The sequence below is a fragment of the Pteropus vampyrus genome, unplaced genomic scaffold (genome assembly GCF_000151845.1).
Source record: "Pteropus vampyrus isolate Shadow unplaced genomic scaffold, Pvam_2.0 Scaffold514, whole genome shotgun sequence".
Lineage (NCBI taxonomy): Eukaryota > Metazoa > Chordata > Mammalia > Chiroptera > Pteropodidae > Pteropus > Pteropus vampyrus.
Genome location: NW_011889295.1, coordinates 105,381 through 130,344, shown reverse-complemented (window position 1 = coordinate 130,344; position 24,964 = coordinate 105,381). Strand labels below are relative to the sequence as shown.

Sequence of the window (24,964 nt, the reverse complement as noted above, 5' to 3'; positions counted from 1 at the left end):
GCAGTAACATGAAAACAAGGCGATGGAGGAGCAGTACCTCTGAATTTATGAAAGGAAACGAATGCCAGTATCAAACTCTAGACCCAGCCAAACTGTCAGTCATGTTTTCAACCATACACTATCTCAAACACTTTACCTCCTCTCTGAGAAAGCATCCTCTCTGAGAAAGCCACTGGAGAAAGTCCTCACCAAAATGTGAGCGTTAACAAAATATGAGGAAGACGTGGGATACAAGAGCTTCAGTGGAAAAGCAGTAAGGACGGTGGACCCTCCGGGAGGGCGGTGAAAGGAGAGGGCGGGGGCGGCTAGAGCAGGGGGCTCCAGAGAAGGGGTGTAGACGCTGTCTCCACCTTGCCCAGAGGCCCTGGACCGCCTTTTAAAAGTGATTAACCTCTGGATGACTGACTCCTGCACCAAAGTGAAGAAATCAGCCAAGAAAGACAGAGACGAGAGATATCACAATCGGGACACCCAAGCGGAGAAAGACCACAGGATGAGAGGAATGGAAGGTCCGGGGACAGCACAGACAAGAGCACAGCCGCGACGAGACTGGAAAAGAAGAGGGCGCAGATCTCCAGGGAACTGCCGCCCAGAAACGAACGTGCGGGACGGGACGGCTGAGTCGATGTGACCGACCTCGTGGGAAATTTAAGAGGCTAACGGCAAGTGTGGGGGAAACGAGCAGTAAGTATGAAAAGAACTAAGAAACGGGGGGCTGAGTGGCCCGGAAAGGTGGACATCCATCAGACTCCCCCGTGCACACCTCCAGCACAGGACCCACGCACCGTACCGTGACGGGAGACTGACTCCCCCTCCCCCACCCGACTGGGAGGACCTTGTGGAGGGGCCGTTTCTCTGCCGGCCATCACTTTCTGAACCCAGCATAATGCCTGCCACGACAGCACGAACAAAAGCAAAGGCCTTTTGCATTTATTCACATACTGAGTGAGTGTCCACTATACATACCTGACATTCTTCTAGGGAACCAGAATTCAAAGACATACAGACCTCGCGCGCCCTTACTCTTGAGAAAACAAATATTTATCCTATATTCTCATTCTCCCCAAAAGATTAAAATTTCACCAATGGCTTACAGAATTTTAATAGTCCATCTGTCACTAATGGACACGGAACCCAAGACCTGAAGATGCCTTTTTGACATTATGTGCACTGTGCAGTATGAAAAGAGTATCTTATCAGCCAGGGCACTGAGCAACCTGGCTTCTAGTACTTTAAAATTCTTACTTTTGAAGAAAAGAACAACCGAACTCCTTAATCTGACCTGGCAGGCCCTACTGAGCAAACCCAGTCTGACTCACCAGCCCAACTTCTCACCACGGTCTCCTGTGAACCCTAAACTCCAGCAAAAGGAAGCTACTTTCAGTGCACAGAGCCGCCTGCGCCCTCTCCCCACCTCTGCATCTGCTGGTCCCCACCTCTGCCATCTGCTGGTCCCTGCACCTGGGTCCGCCTCCGCTGGACAAGCCGGATGCGAACTGGCGGGAGCTGTGCTCCTCCCCGCAGGTCAGATGCCGCTCGCCTGCATTCCCACAGCATTCCTTCCCTGACACAGGTGTTTAGGGAGTGACTGACACATGCCACGCGTTGTGCTGGGGCTGGAGTACACAGCAATGACCGAGAGGGACAGGGCTCGGCCCAGAGGACTCTTGTGGTGCAGCGTGTTGAACACACTCAGTAGAGTGCGTGTTAAATCTGGCCTGATCGGGTTCTTCCCCAACCACACAGCAAGACTCTACGGACAACGACAGCCTCTTAGCTCGCAGCCTCAGGACCCACACAGGAGACAAAAAAGTTGAGCACTATTAAATAAAAACAAAGTGAAGGTCAAAAAAAGCCCCAGTTGGCTACAGGCTGTTCTGATGACAGTATAACAAACCTGCAAACGTCGCTGAAACCTCGCAAGTCTCTCGAGCTGGCCATCTTCGTCGTGCTAAGTGCAAAGGCAAAACACCCCCGTTACCCCCACATCTGGCTGTGTTCACCACGGTGTCCTCAACAGCATGCACTGTATCAAGCACCTGCGGCACACGATCGGTAAAAGAGTACTTGGTGAATGAATGACTTACAGTGAACGAATGAATGGATATACTGGCTTTAGGGGTTTTTTTTGTATTTTTAAGGAGAATTCACAAGAACATTCCGCTTTATCAATGCCAGGCCTGCCGCTTGCTTTCTACTTCAGCAGCAGGCGACCTGATGAATGCTGTGTTCAACACTATTTATCCCATAATTGAACCTATCTTTACTAAGAATATAAATCTACATATTTTAACTGTGAATTTGATAAAATATAAGCATAAAAATTTGAATAGTTCAAATAGGAGAGAAAACCGTAGGTATTTCCCAAACTGTATAATTAGAATGCTTAAATTCTTTTATTCTAGTTGGATAAAGAAAAATTAAACTTGGCTCGTTACACAATGAAATACGCTGTCAGCTCCCTGAGGACGTTGGGAAGGTGGATGCTCCGCGTTTCCGGCAGGGCAGGCGGGGGCACCGCAGGCAGGGCCGAGCAGACGCCTGGGCTGCCGGCAAGCCCTCCCTCCCGGCGCTCTGCTCTGTGCGCCATCGGCATGTAAACCACCGCCTTTCGCCGCCTTGTTGGCCATGTCTCATCTCAATGCACAACCCAACTAGGCCAGCGCCCTCTGTCCCCCTCTCGCTAGGTCCGAGGTGTGACCCTCACACTGGAGGAGCGTCGCTGTGCCATGCACTCCCCCAAGTGCCCTGAGGGTGCCAGCTGCTGGACCCGCACCGCCCTGACCCGTCACTATCAGTATCCCTATTTTACACGTAAGGAAACGAAATCTTAAAGAAATTAAGAACTTTTCCAAGGTCACAGAGCAAAGGAGTGAGCCATCAGGGAGTCGAACCCCAGCCTGTGGCACTCTTGAAAGCCTGATGCCATCCCCGCTTCCCCAGTTAAGCAGATGGTAGTGTTAAAACAGCAAACGCGACGTGGGCTTTCTACCGCCGGCATGAAAGAGAAACGCTTCCGAAAACTGAGTGATGGTCAGTGCGACACACTGACAACTTGTAAGGCATCTGGCTAGAATTAAGCTTGTAGGCTGAGCCCCCGGAAAAGAAATGGCCTATTTGATGCTAACTGCTAAATAAGGCCCAAACCCACTATTTAACCCATAACATCTTAGCAATTTATTTGTGACGGTCTCCAATGTCCAAGACACACAACCACCCACGAAGGCTTCCCTCCCTCAAAGCTGAATCTACCGAGTTTCAGGACTTCGGCAGCTGCAACCTGTATTCTGAAAGGTCACAGGTCTGAAGTAAGCTCCCAAAAAACCAAGAATATATGAAGAATGCAACCTAATTATGAAAATCACCGAAGCCAACAAAAGCTTCTTTATGCTTCGAAATAAATTTCTAGCCTAAAATATTCTAACAGTGGACTGTGGAGCCGCTCGTAAGCGGGGCCTCCTACCCGCCGCCAGCCAGTGCTCGGCACAGGCTTGGCCTCCCACGGGGTCCTACGCTGCTCGCTAAACGAATTAAGGACAAAGAAGTCAAGTCACTAAATTGTGAAAAGCCAATGTTAACGATAATGATAAATTTCCTGTTAAGTGTGCGCAGTAAATGATGAATACAACCTGCCTTGCAGTTCTTAGACAATCCGATCAAACAGAATCAGGGAATGAGTAAGACCAGCCTTTAAATCCCCATGACAGAAATAACGACATCGTTAGGAACTGGACTTGCTGAACATCCGGTGGCCGCTTCCCTAAAAAGTAAGCGTTTAATTAGTTATATGACTGGCCACATCCTAAGAACCACGTTACATCACATCTGCAGAAGTCAGGACAACCTCCACTGAAATGGTGAGGACAGATTCGGAGCTTCAGTGGCGCCGTCGACGTCACACGAGGAGCAGGGGGCATTGCTGAGATTCAAAGGAAGATCCGTCCAAAGCCTGTGCTCGTCACCACTGTCCACTCTGCACTGCAAACAACGGCCACAGAAAATCCTACCGTGCGAAAGTCTTCAAAATGTTAAAGACACACCGTTCTACTCAAACTAATCAATAGGCACAGTTAACACATTCGAGATGAGGCGAGCCTTCCAGCATGTTCAAAAGAACTAATGGCTATTCTGGTATATTTCAGGGTCATTTTATCTACCTGAGAGAGACGTGAAAAGAAGGACCTTAAGAACCAAATTCAAGAAGTAATTAAAAGGAGCATTTCTCAAAGGGACCGGGACAGAGAACTGATCAAGGGACACAGAGGGGTTTGGGCACCGATAGCCAGCTGAAACGAGACCATCACCTCCTCGCCTGCGTAATGGAAGAAGTCTGCGACGGGAAGGGTCCAGGTCCAGGTAAAGAGTAATTAGCACACTCCATCCTGTCTCTAGAAAACCCGGACAGAGTAACTGCACGCGCTACCTGATGACTCTGGAAAGTAAACAGCAGCAGCAGGACTAGGAAAGGAGGCTGGAATTCAACGCACCGCCACGCAGCAGATTTAAACAGGACCGAGTCTCCTACCATAACGTCCTACGTACGGAGGGGACACTCCAAACTCACTCGACATAGGAAAGACCAGGAAAACCTTAACTCCTTGGGACAAAGAAAATCAAGATAAGCCAACGCTGAGATGAGACAAACGCCAGCATTAGCCCACGAGCAAGCCTATAACCAAGCACCCCCCACAGTGGTGTCTGCCAGTATTCGACCCAGAGCAGAGCTTCTCTCAGAATCGTGTCGCTCAAGCCCTCCCGCTGCTCCGTCAACCAAATTTACGTCATATTCTGAACATTCTGAACCCTCTGTTGTCATGTCAACAATCTTCACAGCATCTTCACCAGTAGACTCCATCTCGAGGAACCACTGCTCTGGTCATCCGTGAGACGACAGTTGGTCACGCATTCAGGCCCCACTTCTCGTTCTCGCGCTGTTTCCACGGCATCCGCAGTGACTTCCTCCACTGGTCCTGAACCCCGCAGAGTCATCCATGAGGGTGGGAATCAACTTCTCCAAACTCCTGCCAATGCTGGTATCGTGAATGTTCTTAATGACATCTAGAATGGTGAATCCTTTCCAGGTTTTCGATTTGCTTTGCTTAGCTCCGACAGAGGAATCACTATCTATGGCGCCTATGGCCTTACAGAAGGTATTTTGTAAAGAAGGAGAACTGGAAGCCCAAATCGCTCCTTGATCCGTGGGCTGCAGAACAGATGTGGTGTTCGCAGGCGTGGAAACGACGTTCATCTCGCACACGCGCGCCAGAGGTCCTGGGGGCCCAGGCGCACCGTCACTGAGCAGTGATGTTTTGAATGGTGTTTTTCTGAGCAGGAGGTCTCAACATGGGCTTATGATACTCAGTAAACCATGCTGTAAACAGATGTGCTGTCTTCCAGGCTTTGTGTTCCCATTTATAGAGCACGGGCAGAGGAGACCGAGCGTAATTCTTAAGGGTCTAGGACTTTCAGAATGATACATGAGCACTGGCTTCAACGTAAAGTCACAGCGGCATCAGCCCCTACTTACCCTGGCATTTGAAGCTCTGAAGCCAGGGAATGACCTCTCCTCGCCAGCTATGAAGGTCCTAGACGGCATCGTCCTCCAATCTAAGGCTGTTTTGTCTACCCTGAAAAATCTGCTAGTCAGTGTGGCCACCCTCACGAGTGCTCCTGGTAGACCCAGGTGACCGGCTGCAGCTTCCCCATCGGCACCTGTGGCGTCGCCTCGCACCTCTATGCTACAGGGACAGCTTCTCTCCTTAAACCTCGCGCGGCCCAGCCTCGGCCGGCTTCCAGCTTCTCTCCTGCAGCGTCCTTGCCTCTCGGCCTTCACAGAACTGGAGAGAGTTAGGGCCTCGCTCTGGATCAGGATGCGGCTGGTCTGGTCTTCCATCCAGACTGCTAAAACGTCCTCCATACCAGTAATAAGGCTGCTGCTTGCTTTCTCATCAATCATGTGTTCGCTGAAGTGGCACTTTTAATCTCCTTCAGGAACTTTCCCTTCACACTCACGACTTGGCCCACCGGCACGGAGGGCGTCCCACGGGCCTTCCTCTCTGAGCTGGGTCATTTCTAGCTTTCGATTAAAGTGAGGGACACACGATCCTTCTTCCCACTGGAACAGTCAGGGGCCGCTGCAGGGTGACTAATCGGTCTAATTTCAATATTGTTGTGTCTTGGACCAGTGAGGCTGGAGAACAGGGCGAGGGACAGGGAACGCGGGAATGGCCGGTCGGTGGAGCAATCGGAACACATGTACTGAGTAAGTTCATGACATTCATTTATCGATTAAGGGCACTGTCTTATGGTGCCCCCAATTAGAATGGGCACAGTTCATGGTGCCCCCAATTAGAATAGTAACATAACAGATCGTTGATCACAGATCACCATGACAAATATAATAATGAAAGTGTCTGAAATATTCTGAGAATTATGGAATGTGACAGACGTGACGTGAGCAAACACTGCTGGAAAAATGGTCCTGACAGACTAACCGTCAACTGGAAGCGACGAACCTCAATGTGATGACATGCTAACGGGCAAAGATCGAGAAGAATTTAATAGAATTCTTAAACTTTCTCAGTCGGTTTCCTTTTCAAGGTCAGTCTGCCATTTCACATCTACTCCTGATCAATCTTACCTTATTGATTTTAGCGCTTCGTTACAACCTGTCAAAATATTTTAAAATTCTGATTCAAAAAATGAGCTATCTCCCAGCATGACTCCTGATATTCATGCAAATTCCTGATAAAAACGTTAGGACAAGTGTCAAATGTGACACACTCCTGGAGACATCTTATACTCCTGGAGACATCTTATGTGTAGGAATTCTGATGTTTAGGTTTGTAGTAAATTATACTGCATGTGATTGCAACCCATATCTTCTACCTAAAAGCTATAATTTCTTACACTCCTCGGTAATGACAGAAGTAGTAATTTACTTTTTCGGGCTTCGTGTATTCAAGGATTAAACTTGCCCAAAGGAAGGCCTGCCCCCGCTTGCCCAGCTTGCTCATGGGAAGCAACCCCTCAGCCCTTGGTACCTCCTGCCTGATAAGGTCATCCTCGATCAGCTGGGGCCTTAGGTCTCAGCAGATAGCTTGTGCTGCCGGTGTGATTTATAGGGGAGCCTTGGGCCACACTCCACCAGCTTGGTCTCTGGAGGGGTTAGAGACTAAGTTCAGCCATGCTGGCAGGGCCTACATGACCGACACCTCAATAAATATCCTGGACACCAAGGCGCGGATGAGGGCGCACTGCCACAGAGCTGCCGGAGAAACGAGCATGACTGCCCTGGGAGAAGACAGCTGGACGCTCAGGCCGGGGTTCTCCTGGCCTCTGCCCTAGGCGCCATGCCTTCGCTCGTTTTCATCTGCGTCCTCGCACTGCAATAAACCGTAACTGTGCGTGTAACGGCTTCCTGAGCTCTGAGTCCTTCTAGAGAATCACGGGGGCGTCCAGACCTGCAGGTCTCTGTGATTTACGACACGTTTTCACCAACACGAGAGCAGTGTTTCTCAACCCATGGGGATGCGATTTTAAATGCAGGTGACTGAACTCTGCGCCAGGACGAAAACTCAACAGCTCGGGAGGATGGCCCCACGCACGTGCGTTTTTAATACATCTTCCTTGATGGTTCTGAGTAAGCTCCTTTCAGAACCACTGACCCACCTAGAAGCGTCACGAGGGCAGGGACTGTGTCTCTTTTGATAAATTCTCATCACCTAGCAGTGTTGGCATGGGTAGATGTTCCAGAGCGCCTCAGGAAAACCCCATAAGTATAACAGACAGGTAAGAAGAACTAACGTTATTAGTCTTTTAAAACTTAGAACATATGAATATGTAAGTCTTATTTGTCATTCTCAAATACCCAAGGTAATATGGAAATAAATAAATGAATAGCAAGCACAGTTGCTTGGGAACAATTTGGGCAACAGAGTCAATGATGGCCATTGCTTATGCCACTTGGTCAGTGATGTCAACTGGTTCAATCTCCTCTCTGCCAATTAGTAGGCAAGTTGAGTTTTACAAGTTGTCTTCACACCGTCCTCATCTACCAAAAGTATCACCTCTGAGCTAAAAGTCAAGACAGCTAATATCATCTTGAGGGCATTCCTCATTCACCATCAAATAGTCATTTACCCTCCCTCATCTCTACAGTGAGAGCTCTGGAACATAAGATCCCTAAATTTAGATCAACCTTTAAAATTCTAGATTATGTAAAGCAATAAGAATAAAGGGGGAAAAACTCAGAGGAAAAGTTTGAATGCGTTCCAGCAAACGGTCAACAGGGCAGGCTCGTAGGATACATGAAAATCAAAGAAATCAACTCTTCCCCAACCAAATAATCAACCATGAGTGTCAAAAATTAACTCGATGACTCGCTATGTCGTACACCAGATGTTAATATTATACTGTACATCAACCATAACTTTAAAATGAAAAAACAAAATAACAAACAATTCAAATATAGACAACCTACATTTAAACTGAGTTCCTCCTGCAACTTGTTCTATCAAGTCAACACCTTAAAGGTGTGATTAATGCTGCCCTTTCCAAACAGAAAGCAAAACTGCCGCCTAAGCACTGCCACGACCCAAGCCCAAGTGCACTCTGACACTTCTCACCTTCAGAGTCACGACCACCCCCAGCCCAACGTCTCGAGAGCGGCACGGTGAGCAGCCCAGCTTCTCTCCGTAACTTCGGCCCCGCCGCTCAATTCCGTCACTCATCTGTCTTCCCCACTCGCAGCTTTGCCCTCACGGAGGTCACAATCTTTCTCGGCAGGAGGAGAAACTTTCTCCGAGATCCACCCATTTCTGACCTCTCCTCTCTGAGACCCACCCCCCATCAGGCAGCCATCTCTCCCCAAGTTCGCCAGCTCTCCGCAGGATTGCTATGATCTGTAGTCTGTAGTTTCTAAATGACACGATAATGATGTCGAGCATGAACCAATCCCATTTCGACTCCCAAACACCAGACTAATCGGCCTGATGCTCACATTTGGACAGCCACCACCCGCTGCGCTGCTTCCCCTGCACGTGCTCACCACAGCGCTCACCGCAGCGCTCACCGCAACGACACGATTCAGGTGTTGTTTCACAGCTCACTGTTCACACGTTTCCAGCTCGGCAGAAGAAACCACACTCATCCTGGGCGCTGGCATGCCCTACGCTTAACAGTGACACCTGTCTGTCCCTCGTAGCCTTGTGACTAGTAAGTTGCCTAACGGTGTAAGACTTTAGCTTTGTCTAATGTGCAACAGCGTGAGGAAACCATTCCTGCCGATGAGAGCCCCCCACGCCCGGCTGGCCTCTATGTACCAAAACCGTGTTTTGCTCTGACTTTTAGCGGGGCAAGGGAGGCCAGGAGAAACATTGTCACTGCTGGCTGAAATGGTTCAGCTTAGGAGACGGCTGCCTGTGTTTGCGTTTTCCTTGGCCGTTTGGGATGTTATTACATTTAAAGTCACGTTCCTGTTATGTGGATGATCAGCCTCCTCCACCGCCCCAGACCTTCGCAGGGCGCCAGATGTCCGGTCCCCCCCACCCCCCAGCGGCTCCCCCTGGGGGCTGGGCTCCTTTGCATAAGCTGATGAAAGCCCTCCAGACGCTCCCCCGGGGAAACGACTCACACGCGCGCACAATCCTCTTACAATTTTGGGGTTCACAGACCTAGGAGAGAATGTCACCGCCGCGAAGCAACCGTCTGATCATCAGTATGTGCTTAAGAGCAAAAAGAGCTTTGTGAACTTATCACCAAAGGAGAAAGCCGGCAGCCGCGCTGCCGTGACTCCGGACCCCTCCCTCCGCCCTGCGCCTCAGTTACCTGCTCGGGGCCTGAACTCAGCGACAGGCTTCACGGCTTCCCTTCTCTCCAGTTCCCCAGTCTCGCCCTTAATTAAGGGCTTCTTCCTTTATCTATGCAACATAATTAAATAATTAAAAGAACACAAGCTGTTAACTCAGACCATCTGAACTTTGCCCGTCGCGTTATTAGCTAGGAGACACTGGCAGCCATTTCCTTAATGACAGAGGTTTGCCGCCCTCGCCTTCCAAAGTGCATTTCCCTGCCGCCTCCTTCACTGAGCCCTGGAGCTCCAGTCCACTGAACCGCCTGCCCTGCAAATCCATTCTCCACCAGAATCAAGTGCAAATCACACTGATCTTGCCCGTGATATCAGCTTCATCTCCTCCACTACCCAAACCCATCCTGTATCCCGAACGGGGTAAAAACATTCAGTTCCACAAGCACCAGCTTCTCACCCCTCTGCGCTTTGCCCAGGCGTGCCCACTGTCTGGGAGGCCCTTCCTGCGCCCCCTACCGCCCTGTCCACTGAGCATCTATGGTCCCTTCTCGCAGCTGGGACCTGCAGAGGTCATCACGTATGGTCTACAGTCAGTTTTGTATAGCTCCTGGGCTAAAAAATGGTTTTTAACTTTTTCAAGGGTTAAAAAAAGTGACAGGCCATATGTGGCCCACAAGGCCTTAAGTGTCTATTGTCAGGCCTTTAACAGAAAACATCTGAACTTGACCATCCCTGGGGACATGCCCTCCGGCTCCTGAGCACACCTGCTATGACACGGGCACTGCCGGCATCACACTGCACATCCCTGAATGGGACCAGTCTTGGTCCCCTCAGGTCTTAATCCTGCACCAGATATGAGACAGGCATTTCATAAATGTTGAATCGATGCATTAACCAACCGAACAGACCAGCTCAAGAACCAGGGGAACACATAACGTGCAAAGCCCTGGGCCTTTAGTCGTAGCACACAAGGTAAGTCTGTTAAAAGTCTAACGCTAGCACTGTACGTTTGTATCCGCTTTACGTGGTAACGCTACGTAAAACCTCTAAGGCCGAGATCATAAATACAGACTTTACAGATGAGGACATTGAGAATCACGGAAACTAAACAACTCGTCATAAGTCACGTGACCAAAGGCAGAGAGCCAGTATTTGAACCCAGGTCTTCTGTTCCCCATGAGATGCTCTTTCTATTAAAAACTACATACAAACTACGATGCCCAGATGGCGGCAGTTACTAATACCTGGGGCTCCAGAGGAGGAACGAAATTTAATTTCTGACTCATTATTTAATTTTTATAATGTTCAAGTTAATGTTACTTTTTGTAAACGAACAAAATAAAAATGTAAAGGACATCCGAAATGAGCACTAGCCTAAATGGCCTCAGGATGATCATAAACGAAAAATCTTCTTTGCCTTTTTTTTTCCAGTCAGTCCCTGAAAAGTAAAATTAAACAGCTTAATTAACAAAGGCCACTGAAAGGAAGGCAGCTGCCACCTCAGCACGGACCCCTCGTCTGCCAGCTGAGCTGGCACACACCGGCAGTTGAGGCGGTCACCTGTCCTTAAGCTTCGCTTCGGGCAGAACAGAGGCCGGAAGGGGCCGGTGCGCATTCGCACCTCCGCCTGGGCCAGCAAACGCCGCAAGTGTCTCCAGAGGCAGAAATGAAGTGTAAGGAGCTACTACGAAAAACCTAGTCTTCTGATCTATTTTGCATAATCAAGGTGTAAGTTACGCAAAGCTGGAGTTTAAGTAGCTCGGTGCCCAGAAGTTTCTGAGTTAGACCAAGATCTTAGCCAAAGTGAAGTCTGATATGGGTCTACTTACGATAAGATTAACTTCAAAGAACTGATTCCATACAGAACACATTTTTTGACTACGATCCAATTTTAGAAATAACTCACAAGGTACATAGAAAAATTCATTTATTTGGAATTTATCAAACCACATTAAATCATGAGTCATCAAAGGAATCTTAATAGAAATTAGTATAGCTAAATATTGAACATTTTATTGAATAGAACAATAATGCTTTATGATCTAAATAACAAAACCACCTCATATCAAAATTTAACCCACAAAGAAAGATTCCTTAAATAAGACAAAAAAATACTCATCATAAAGGAAAATATTGATAAAGCCGATATTAAAATTAAGAATTTTAGTTCCAAGACACCTCAAAGTAAAAAGACAAACCACAAACTGGAAGAAAATATTTATAACTTACATAACGACAAAGGACTGTACTCCACACAGAAAGAACAGCTGCAAGTCAATAAGAAAAAGATACAAAGGAAAATCGGCCGCATGACTTCCCAAGTCCTTCAGAGAAGGGGAGAGATACGGCCAATATACTACAAGAGGCTCGAGAGCATTAGTAATGAGGGAAATTCGATCTGCAGACACAAACATATTACGACGCACTCGCCAGAATGGCAGAACCGAACGACAGATTAGTTACTGCCAGACAGATTACACTACTGACAAGGCTGTGGAGCCACCAGGAGTCACTCTCTCTTCTACAGGTGGGGCTGTAAATTGGTACAAGGCCTCTGAAAGCACCTGGGCGGTGACGAGGCGACCGGAAGGCTGGCCGGCCTCCGACCCCGGCATCCGCCCTCCGAGGCGTTCAGGCCACAGGTCTCCACGCACACGGAAGGCTGGCGATGTGCACAGTGGTGTCTGTGACAGCGAAAAGCTGGAGACAACCCGCAGGCCCATCAGCTGCCGTCCCGCCTATACAGCTGGAGATGGACAGACTCTGACAGCGCGCACCCCTCAGCTGAGTCTCAGAGTCACAGAGCTGAGCGGAGAAAAGCAAGTCACACGAACGCACTGAGTGCGACTCCCTCACTATAAAGTTCAAAACACACAACTGACACAAAGATGAGAGATGATAAATACGACATGCATCCCTGACCGGTTATACGAGCCGGGGATACAGACATTCTGCCCACAGCCAAGTGAGAAAGAAAAGCAGAGAAAAATAAAATACAAGCGACATCAAACGGCGAACGGGCCTGGAGGGGGAGGCAGCTGAGGGGCCGGAGGGGAGGACAGTTGCCTGAGGCTTCGCGACGGGGAGAGGGGCACGATGGGGGCACGCAGAGGCCTTCGGGGGGGTGGGAGTGCTCCACAGGTACGCTGGGCCCCGGGCACCCACGGCGAACCCCAACCGGGGCCCATCTGGCCCCATCACTTGTGTTTGTACAGCCCATGAGCTAAGCGCGGTCTTTATGTTGTATACGATTGAAGGAAAAACGAATAATAAAATTTCAGTGCACATGAAATTATATGAAATTCAAATTTTAGGGTCCAAAGATTAAATGTAATTGGGACACAGTTCTGTCCACACCGTCCATGGTTGCTGTCTCACCACGATGGCAGGACTGAGTGCGTGCGACAGAGGCCACATGTGGCCCGCGAAGCCTAAAACGCTTCCTGGCAGGCCCTTTACAGAGAGAGCTGGCCAGCTCTTGAGCTAGGGCATCAGTGGGGACGCTGGTGTCCTTCCTCCGGGGGGCTCAGAGTTCTCCTGATCTATACCTTACACACGTCTTACATACTCTGGCATCTCTCTTCAGCATTTCATAAAATCATTTCTTGAATAAAGACTACCGTATTAAGCATATTTCTCTGCTGAACCTTGCTCTAGTAAAGCTGCATGCTTCTCCTCTATCCTGACGTCTACGTTCAAACAACTGGTATGTGTGGATTGCTCTCAGGAGCATCAAACCAGAACGGCAGAGCAAAGCAAGCTGCCATTATTCTGACTCGAGTACAATAAGGAAGATGGAAAGGAAGACGGGAAAGAAAGAGGGAGGGCAGAAGGACGGACGGACCCTTTCTGCTACAAGTTCCAAGTCTGCGGAGAGAGCCCAGGGGCCACTAACATCCAGGTCACTAGGACGACGGGACACCTCGCGGCATCACCGACGCACCGCGTGGCCTTAGAAAAAGCTGTGGAGTCACATCCTATTCCCTTCCCATCTTCTTAAAGAAACGTGTCATGAATTGTTATGTCACATCTTAGCAGAGGCCACAATATCTGCCCAATGTCAGCATACAGGTCCCCAAAGCGAGTGCTATCACATCTTTTAAATACAAAGTGGTCCCTCTGAACAGTTAATGACATAAATTAAGTGATAACTGTTGAAGGTGGTAATGGATACGCGGTTTTGCATATGTCTAGAAACTGCCACAAAGTTTTAAAATAAAATTGAAGATTCCTATTTTAACTTTAATTAAGCATAACACTCACGGAATAGGCACTGTCATACAACTCCCATTTATACACCTTTCTTAGTACAAAACAGTTCTCTCATTCTTACCACTGGCAACTAAAAAAAAAAACCGTGCTTATTTACAGAGCTGCGCGATGACACGGCACTGCACCTCTGACCCTGACAGAGAAAGCGGCATCTGGCCTCGATGACGGGGAACGTGAAAGGACAACGTCCAGGGAACACAAGCCCTTTTACCTTAGAGTCCTCCGAGCCCTTGTCGGGGCCCCGACACAAACAGCTACGTCTCCCATCTCAATGTGCCAGAAGGCGATGGAACTCTAAGCTTGCCCGCTTGCCAGGCAGTCTTTGGGGAGAAGGGTGGTCCTAGCCCTTTTCTTTACGGACGGGTGGACGGATGGGCGGCTGGGAGGGATCTGGCAAGCCTGGGGCTCTGCGCTGTGTGCAGGGCGGTGAATGACACAAACATCCCGCTCCACTTCAACTGCAATTTCACAAACCAAGCGAAGATGCGGTGAGGATCGAGAACTTTGACAACAGGCAAACTTTTCATGTAAATGTTTGCTTTCAGCAATCATTACCTTTCGTGAAACATTTCATAGGGCCAGGCACTAGTGAACATCAGAACTCGCGTGCTCTGGGTGTCACTTAATTCCTCCATCAGCCTGTGGTTCTATCACGCGGCGATTTAACGGACAAGGAAATGGAGGTGTGCGACATCAATGAGCTGGCCCAACACCCCGAGTCGGCCCTGAGTGACCGCACACCTCACTGAGAGTTCAGCTTTCAAACTCCATCAGGCAATGCCATCTGAGGAGCCACACTTCGGGAACCAACGCCTTGCCGCTCAAACTGGACCACTGGCGTCACCCGGGATCAGGTGCCCCAGTCCAGACAGACCGAATCTGAGTCTACGATCTGGGAAGCTCCTGGCAACACAGGGGTTGGTGTGAGGGGCCCCACACGGAGCGGGCACACACGGCTCGGGGGCAGACCGTGCAGCTCAGACACACGCCCGCGACCCGCGTGCATCTCTGCTGCTCGCTCTCCGATCCCAAAACAAAGGCAGACAAGTGCGGGCAGGCCGCTCCCCAGGGGGCAGGAGAGAGGAAGTGACCAGCCCGCATCTGTGGCCTTGACCTTTCCGCAACTGCTACCCTCAGTCCTCTGTGATGGCGGGCGCCACTTACTGCCGTGGGTGCGCCTTCCTCCTGGGGTGACAGATGGCAGTCACCGTGCCCGAGGGGCTAGAAATGTGCCCAGCAGGAGCCGGGCCCACCCGTGGCGCGGTGCGCTGGCAGACCGGACATGTCCTCCAAAGACGGGAGTTCAGTGAGCTACAGAGACAGGTTCCAACACACGCCTAACGACAACAGAAACCCTGACCCATGAGCAGGATCCGGTTTTCCTCTCATGACATTTTCTTAAATCTGCAACACGAGAATCGAATTTCAGGCGCAGTGTGCCAGCCTCCGCACGTTCCCACCAATGCCTCTTTTGGCCGGGCGTTTCTTCTGCCTAGAACACTCCCCCCGCACCGGGCTGATGCCGACTGAGCCCGCAACAGTGGGGGCGCAGCCCCCGCAAGCCCCGCCGGGCACCCTGCAGCTCTGCAAAGCACTTGTAACGTGCCACCACAACTGCCTGTTTACCGTGACCTCCGCGGGCTGGGGTTCAGATCAGCCCAGTGACTGTCCTCACCACGTCCCAGTTAAATGCGCAGATACGTGTAAGTCAAACGTCAGAACAGAACGGGGTGTTTCCTACTCAGTGCGCACAGCTCCCCACTTCCCCACCGACCCGTCTGAGCCCACACGGTCCTTCGTGGTGGCTTCACGACACAGGCAATAAAGGGCTCGTGCGTTGTAGCTACGGGCAGATTTCCGAAAAAGTCAAACTTTAAGCAAGGACGCCTGTGTCAGTGGCTCTCCAGCACAGCCCACGGCTCACAGCCCACAGCCAGTCCCCGAGTAGGTTCTCGGGGTCCGGCCAGTGCTGTCCAGTAGGCTTTCCTGCAGCGGCGACAATGCTCTCTGTCTGCACTGTCCCACATGGCAGCCGCCAGCCACACGTGGCAGCTGAGCACTTGAAATGGGGCTAGTGTGACTGTCGAATGGAACTTTTAATTTAATTTTAGCTTAACAGCCACCTGTGGCTAGCGGCCACCACAGGAGACAGCAGGTCCAAGTCTAGACTCTCGACACTGAGTGAAATAAAAACTTTTCCGTGGTTCCTAACCGCAGGCTGCTATTCACGCCAACCCTCCCCTTGAAAAAGGCTAAAAAAGCTGGATAGGATCCTTTAAAAATATTAAAAGCAACTGGGCAGTGACAAGACAATAAGGAAACGCCAGGCCAAAGTCAAAGCGAAACCAGGAGCCAGGAAATACACGAGCGCAGAAGCCACCTTTGCCCTGAGCTCATTTGCCAATCCTGACATTTTCAACTTCCTTTTTCACAAGAGGACATGGAAAGAGGGACGAGAATCAAAAGCTGGGTCCCACAAAGTGTCTGCAATAAGAGCACCCCAAAGGCTACGCAGCTCGGGGTGAGAGTAAGCCAGAAGCGAACCACCTCTCTAGCAGACTTACAGCTCTAGACGGTCTAAAGAACCTCAAGCCTTGAACTGGGTTTAAGGCGATCCCAGACTGGTCGAAGCAAAAACAAATGCTCTCTGAAGGGAGCTACCTTCATGCCAGGTTTCAAAAGAGTCCTACAAATAACTTGGATCCATATGCTACAACCTTAAATGAAAATGATCTCAAAATGAATCCTAGACCTAAATGTAAAACCTAAAACTACAAAACTTCTAGAGGGAGAAAAAAATGGAAGAAAACCTTTGTGACCTAGGATTAGGCAAAAGTTTCTTAAATATGACAACAAAAAAGCACAATCCATAAAACAACAAGTGGATAAATGAGACATCGTCAAAATGTGTAACTTCTGCCCTTGAGGACAATGAAGAGAATGAAAAAACCAACCACAGCACAAGAGAGACGCGCAACTCACATGTGACCAACAGAAAAGTATTTATCCAGAATGAAGAGCCCATGAGAAAAAAATGTTTAATGAGCAAAACATGTGAACACCAAAGAAGATATATGGATGTCAAAAAGCATATGAAAAGATACTCAACATCACTGGGCATTTGGGAAATATAAATTAAAACCACAATCAAATGCCATTAGACATCTATTATAAAAGACTAACCATGCCAAGCGTTGGCCCAACGAGAATGCTCGTTCGCTGCTGGTGGGAATGCACAACGGCATAGCCGCTCCAGAACAATCTGGCGCTTTCTTAAAAAGCTAAACAAACACCTACCACAGGACCCGGCTGCTGGAGATCTAGACCCAGCTGTTCTCAAGAGAAACGAAAACCTACATCCACACAAAGACTTGCACAAAAATATCCACACGCTTTATTTGCGATAAGCCAAGACCAGAAACAATTCTCCATACATTAAACTATACATTCATTGTCATCCCAAACAACATCCAGAAGAATTTTCGTGGAAGCTGACAAGTGATTCTCACACATGTATAGATCTGCAAAGGTCAAGGACAGCCAAGTACACTTGAAGAACCAAGTGGTAGAGTGCCACGGTGAGATGAGGCTCATTATCAAGCTGCCGTAATTCAGGCAGCTTAGTACCAGCGGAACTGAACAGAGTGCAGAACAGATGCACGGATTACAGACCGCTCGCTCACGACAAGGGGGCACCGCAGAGCATGGGCAAATGACGCTCTTCTCAGTAAATGGTACAAAAGCACCAACTCTGAAGGAAAAGATGGATAAACTACACTACGCGAAACTTAAAAACTTCTACTCACAAAACAAAACAGAACAGAACAGACCACTGAGTCAGTGAAACTGCACATGACAAAGTGGGAAGAGGTAGAGGCAAAATATATAACCAACAAAGGATTTATGCTCTGAATATATAAAGAAGTCTACAAATCAACTGTTAAAAACGTAATAAAAAAATATGTGCACTTTGTGAAACAGTGAATGGCCAAATGTCAGTAAATATATAAAAAGACATGCAACCTCATTATAACCAGGAAAAGGCTATTCGAAACCACGAAGCAGTAGTACTACAGAAACCACCAGAAGGCGTGGGCAGGAGAGACCCAGGAGACCGGACAGGGGCTGAAGAAAGAACCAGAGGGAAGACGGGCTGCTGGCCGGAGCCTAATGGTTCAGTGAGGGGCAGCGGGGAATCACTTACTGGCCCTTTGCTGAGAAGCCACTCTGGGCCAGGCACCCCGACACATTGAACGGGGGTCACAGCCTACCTGGCTCTAAACTATAATTTTAACTGCACCTGACCAATTTTAGGGAGAAGGACACTGTTCAGATGGCACTTTCCCACCAGCTCACAGAGCTGCGCAGCTGACTGGAAGTTGGGTCACGGGGCGAGGGAGGGGCAGCCAAGCTGGGGGGGGCGTCACGTGGCAACATCCTTTTCACCACTTGCAGATTACACCTGATTCCATCCGTCAACCCCCTCCGTTCCTCTCCTCTACCTTAGTAACAACTTTCACATGGTTACAGACTCCTGACCACACAGCTGCACAACGGTCACTGATGTTAGTCTTGGTACTGAGTCTCTTCAGGACCTGGCAGGAGAGTAAACAAACTGGGGACCCCCCTCCCACCCTCATAGTGTAAGGAAACTGTGCGGGACCGAAAGATATGCAAAGGACGATGCAGAAGCCTTGTCCCTAAGCTCACAATATTCGATCTGCCGATAGGTGCATCTAATTCAGCATAAGACATAGAGATATCAGGCACATCACCGACCCGCCTTTGTACACTGTGTAACTTCTATTTAGCCTTTTTCTTAGAAAAAAGGGGCAAAAGGCAAAACAAAATATATTTAAGTTACATATGAACTGAATGCTAGGCAGAGAATCGATTCACACAATACTGTTTCATTAGTCACCCCAAGACATGGCAATCACCCTAACGTTAGTATAAGCTAGCCAGTTTTCAGCACTAAAACAAAGCCCCTGGGGGCCGTGTGCCTTCGGCACGCACATGCACACTCTCTCCTATCTGCCAAAAATCTCACGTCCCAAAGTCATACCAACTGTTTGGACGTAAAATTCTTCATTTAATGTCCAACCCAAGATTCAGAAAAATTAAGCGGTCTCAGAATGAAACGTTCAAAGTACCTCGGCAAAAGTAACTGCTAAAAAAACATGTCAGAGTCCCCAAGTGGAGGCACTCTCATTAGCGAATCTAAGTGGCCACACGTGCGGCCGTCTATAGCTGAGCCATGCCCGCTACAACCTGCATTTTAAAGCGCTCTAAAGCAGTGGTCTGCGGACGTCAGCAGGCATGGAAAGCCCCTGGACAGCTCGCTAGGACCGCCTGCTGGCCCCACCCCACAGTCTAGGTCAGGTGCGGGGTGGGGCTCTAGCATTTCTCAGTTCTGGGGGTGGTGATGCTGCGCCCCGGTAACTACACTGAGAACGGCTGCAGCCAACCTGAACCGCGCGCATGTGTGTGTGTGTGTGTGTACACGCGCGCGCACGTGTGCACCCTCAGTGTATAACACTAAGGAGGACCTTGCTCAGGAAGAGCAAACAGCTCTTTTTACCCAAATGTTGACTTTCCTTACCTAAGTAAAGGTAAGCGACCTGTCACTCTCGAGACGTCTTATCTGCATGACAGCATGACAGCAAAGGACTGCGCAGCAGGTCAAGGGAAAGCCTACACACTGCGTAACCGGCACTGCGGTCTGAGAAGACGGCTTTTTAAAAAAACGGTTTCAGGGCACAATGCAAAGCCGTGTGGCGCACCCAGTGGGTCCAGCTGATTGATCAGTAAGACACGTGAGAGCTTCTGGGCTCAAGGACCTTCTGTATACCCCACTCATTTAGTGTCACCTTGGGCAACTGTCAGTCTTCAGAACTTAAGTCCTATGAACACGGGGTCAATATCTAGAAAAAAAGAACATTTCGAAATTGTGAAGGGCAGAGCAGTATTTTTTCCTGGCCCAATTGTGATAATACCAGCAATCTAAAATAAAGCAGACAGTAAAAACAGATAACCCAAGTTCCTTCCTGGCAGCAAGTCCTATGAGGTCTCTAAGTGAGGTCCTTTACCAAGGCAAACGAAGCAGCAGCCAGCCTACCAATGCAATGACTGTTCTCCAATGACACGCTCTGGTTCTTTGCATTCGTAAGTATTTACTGTGTCAGACACTGGGGATGCAATGGTGTGTAAAACAAAGTTTTGCCCTCATGGTGCTTAAATTCTCATGAGAAGACACATAATCTACTGAAAATATATAACGCATAAAATCGTTTAAGCTCTTTCTTCAGTCCAGCAAAGCCAAACGCGAGGCGCTTTGGTCGCCAGCAGACACAAGCTGCTGGTGTTCACAGGAGAACGCAAACCACTGCATGGCAGGACTTTCAAATACACTGTGAGGGCAGAAGGAGGTCCTGGGCACAGGCAGCCCACACACGTCACTTTTTAGGTTCTTCTACGCCTTGGTTTTGGTCCACTGGCCCAAATGAAGAAGAGTATGTCAACCCATAAAGGTAGGATGGAAACGTCTAAATTGGAAAGAATGAGCACATTCATTTCAGAAACTTCTAAAGCGGCAATGTGTTACAGATGATCAATACCAGGGTTACTACGCGGGGCATGTACCCTCATGAGAAACGTGCAATTTTTCACCTTAAGTTACTCCTTGCTTCCCACAAAACTACATTCATAAACAAAATCGACCCCAAAAAAGTCATCAATGAAAAAACTCTGTACATGTGTAAGTTACTAAAGCACGTCCTTTGACAAAAAGAAGCATCAATCACTATACTACCATGCCTTATACATTTTTAACTAATTCCATATTAATTTAAAATAATTAAACAATTTTGGTACAGTCATTAAAATGTTTACCTACACTACGTTGGCCACATAAGAATTTCATGATCTGAAAGTATCAGACTCAAATAGGAAATATGATGATTTAAGCTTTCTCAGAAACACAGTAATTACGCTTAGACACCATTTCCTCCCGCTTCGGGAGACCGAATTAAGATTTTACAGACTGGCTGGGATCCCTTGGGCCCGGCCAACCAGGATCCGCCACTTTTGGACTGAGAGACCCAGTGCGAGTTCCTCTAACTCTAAACTTGCAGTGTTTCACCTATAAAATGAGACGAATGACTCTACAACTCGACCGTTGTTGTGAGGAATAAAAGAGATGGAACATTAAACATGCAGCTCAGGTCTGGCACACGGCGTCCAACGCATGTGACTTACATACAGCACAGAGCCTCTCTGATGTAATCCATCTGTAAAACTGTAGTCAACTTACCAACAACACATGTCCTCACACAGGTACCCAGCAATGTTACACTTCTTCCCATCATAATACTCAAAATAGAACATCATTTTTCTTGTTCTGAAAAGTTTATAGTAAATGGTAATGTACGTATATAAGATTTAGGTAGGGTTATTTTAATTAAATACCAAGTTTGTAAGGAAACACATTCATGCTGTTAAAAATAGGTAAACTTTGGAGTGATACTACTAGTATTTTTCTTTGAGGCTTCCAATGGCCACAGAGTGCGAATGGTACCACTCGGGCAAAAACATTTTTCCTACTTCTGTCTATAAACCATTTCGGTAGTGTTTATGCAAATCAGACTCTTAATTCACAGCATTTGCTAAAAATTCCATTTAAACTGGAAGCTGAACTATACGTGCTTATCTGATTTCCATCAGAGCCTCGTGAAAAAACAATATGATTGTTACAGATAAGAACGGCCGGGGTTCCTCTGCTGCTTTATAATCACAAACTTATTTACGCAGTTCTGAATGGTAAGCTTTGGCACAATTCCTAGAAATTAATGCCAGAAACTGGTAGATGTGAATTTCATTTCTCTTGCGTTAGGTTGCCTTTCGGTGGTCATGAAATGAAGGGGGATAAAAAAAACTTTGCCAAAATGCTGGTGGAAAGAAAAAGCAATACAGGGCTTAAATAACCCTACTGAACAGTTTATTGGAGAAGATAAATAACTTCTCAATGCGGCTGCGTGAGCGAAACCCAGGTGCACGCAGCGATGGGCGGCTCTGCTCTCCACCCCTTCCCACTCTGGTAAGCAACTCATCCTTCGAATTCGTAAACTTCCTGGGCTTTGTCACTACTGATTCAAACAAGGTCGTTTACTTTGCCCAATTTTTAAAAATCTGAGTTTTAAATAATGTATACAGGCGTCGTTAAAAAGTCTCAAAGACCTTCACAGCATTTATTTCCTAATCATTAAACAGTAATGAAAATACGTCCTTAAACAAGAGCTTTAAGGCGAAATAAAGTACTATAGGAACTAAACTTTTCTGATTATTTTAGCAAAAAGAAACCTCATTTCACAAATATGGTCACAGAATTTTTAATGCTACTGAAATTTAAAACAAGATTTATTCTACGTAAAAATCTGTCTAAAATGAAAATGTTTAATTTCAAAGATTTAAGATTTAAATATTCTATTAACACTTGTACCTTTTCTTACCCTTAAGACAATTTTTATTTTCTCAAAATTAAGACACCTTAAAATACAGGGGAAAAGGTTTCCATAAAATCTTTAGAGATATAAACGAAGATCCTACTTCTCTAACTCAAAATAACATCCAAAGGAAGGATAGTAATTCTCAAAATTATTCTTAATTATAGTATACATATACACACACACACATATAAAATACTCTATAATGATTTCTTCTGCAGGAGCTAATCAATTTTTAAAGGGGCTAGCTTTAACAATACAACTTTATTATTTAGACAATTTCTCCAACTTTCTACCAAGAAAGTTATCTTTCTAGCTGAAGAACCCAGTTTTGAGAACTGGGACATTAAGTTCTGTAATTCCCAGCAATGGGCATGGACTGTTGGAGGCAATTTGTTAAAAATGCCTTAAAGATCCACACTGTTGCTCATAACTTCCGCTTTCCGCAGACACTTCATCACTGCTGCATTCATGGAACTAAACTCCCAGACTAACACTTATTATTCGCTTTCGGTGAACTGCCAGTCTCAAAAGAGGCTTAAGTCACACCTCCTGTAGGAGTCCAGTATTTGCCCAAACCAGAATACTAGGTTTTGGATTCGGTGCCTTTATTTACCCTAGGACTTGCTAACTGATGCCTATTATATTCGTTCAGTGCCTACATGTACTGAAGTCTTACGTGACTGTGGGCTTCTTTAAAAGGGAACATGTGTTTTAAACGATCTTTTCCAGTGTTCATTATTAAAATGGGTTATTTGATAATGACCTCAAAGAAATTCTTTGGAGAATTTATAATATCTGATCTTGCCATTTCTACAGCAGTTAGTACACAAAAGTGTTCCAAAGAGACTAACAGTAGTCCTTCCCCTCCAAGGAGAGCCACAAATACAAAACAATATGCTCATAAAGATACCGAAACACGAACTTCCTTTCAAGTTCCATGTGTTTAGCAGGGTTTTAAAAACTGTCTCAATAGTACAACTGGATAAAAATATCTACACTGGACCTCGACAAAAATAAGTTGAACGCTCCTTTACGTACCATTTCATCCACATACTTTCCTCCCACTTTTCAGAGGTTTTCAAAGATGGGAAAACTGACCAGAGCACTCCGCTTAGCTGTGTCATTTCAAAGAGGAGACTATTTTCACTACCCGTTTTACAAACAAAAAATCAAGGGTGAGGCTCTGTATTTCATTTCAAAGAGTAATGGCTTGTCTATTTTTCCAACTATGAAAATATTTACCTTCTAAGTCAAAGTCTCAATGACGGCCGTCTTAAACACAGATCCCCAAACTCTCACATCGCCTTCAGTGTAACCGGATTTCAACCGGTCCCCATAATTACTACAATATTACTATTATCTTAATCGCACAGCCCGAAACCCAGCTGCAGGCTAACCATGCAAGAATGAGACACTGTTGAAATGGCTCAAAAAATTTTTTTTTACCGTTAGTGCATTAAGCTACAAAATCCTGTAATCACGTCAAACCAAGTAACGCTGACACACACACACACGCACACACACGCCTTCCTGATAAAGAATGGGCGACAGGAATGGTAAGAGAGAGAGAGACAGCAAGTAGTTGTCCCACCTAACACTGCGCAGCAGCGGCGCTGGGGGCTGGGACAGAGGAGGAAACTCGGGAGGCACAATGAATCGAAGGGTGTCTCTCGGGCCATCGCCGAGGGGACCACCGGCCCACAGAAAACTTGAGCGGCGGCAGCGGGGGATGGAGCCCACCCCGGCCGCGGGTTCGAGGCTCACCCGCCCGCAGCCCTCGGGCCCGACCTTCCCCGCCCGCGGGCGGGTGAGTCTCCACTCCGGACCCCCCGGCGTCCCCGCGGATTTCCCTCTTCCTCCTCCTTCCTCTCTCTCCCCTTTGTTTTGGAGGCACTTGGCCCGCTCGGGCGGAGGTCGGCCGTCCTCCCGGAGCCCCCGGCCTCCCTGCATCCCCGGCCTCTCCGTCTGCCCCGAATTCCCGGACCTCCCTGAGCTCGCGGCCGCCCCATGTCCCCCGGCCTCCCCACATCGCTGGCCTCGCTGAACCCCGGGCCTCCCCACGGCCCCGGCCTGCCGGAGCCCCCGGCCTCCCCATATCTTTGGCCTCCCCCGGCCCCTGGCCTCCCCGATGACCCCGGTCTCCCCACAGCCCCCGGTCTCCCCAAATTCCTGGCCTCCCTGAGCCCCGGCCTGTCCGCAAGCGCCCCACAGCCCCAGCCTCCCTGAAGCCCCAGCCTCCGGCCTCCCCGAGCCCCCGGCCTCCGCATATCCCCGGCCTCCCCGAGCCGTGGCCGGCGGGCGGGCGGCGCCGGAGGAACCGGTCTCCGTCGCATCTGGCGCCGAGACTGGCGGGTCCGGCTCCGCTCGGCCCTCCGCCCTC

General features: G+C 48.3%; 1 protein-coding gene across 1 annotated transcript in view; it reads right to left on the bottom strand.

Moving 5' to 3' along the window:
* The window catches only part of PTK2 (protein tyrosine kinase 2), a 179,194-nt gene extending 159,323 nt beyond the window's left edge, over positions 1-19,871 (bottom strand). Inside the window, exon 1 of the mRNA XM_023524973.1 lies at positions 19,683-19,871. The gene's annotated coding sequence lies outside the window, so the exon portion shown is untranslated. The remainder of the gene's footprint in view (positions 1-19,682) is intronic.
* Positions 19,872-24,964: the final 5,093 nt, after the last annotated feature.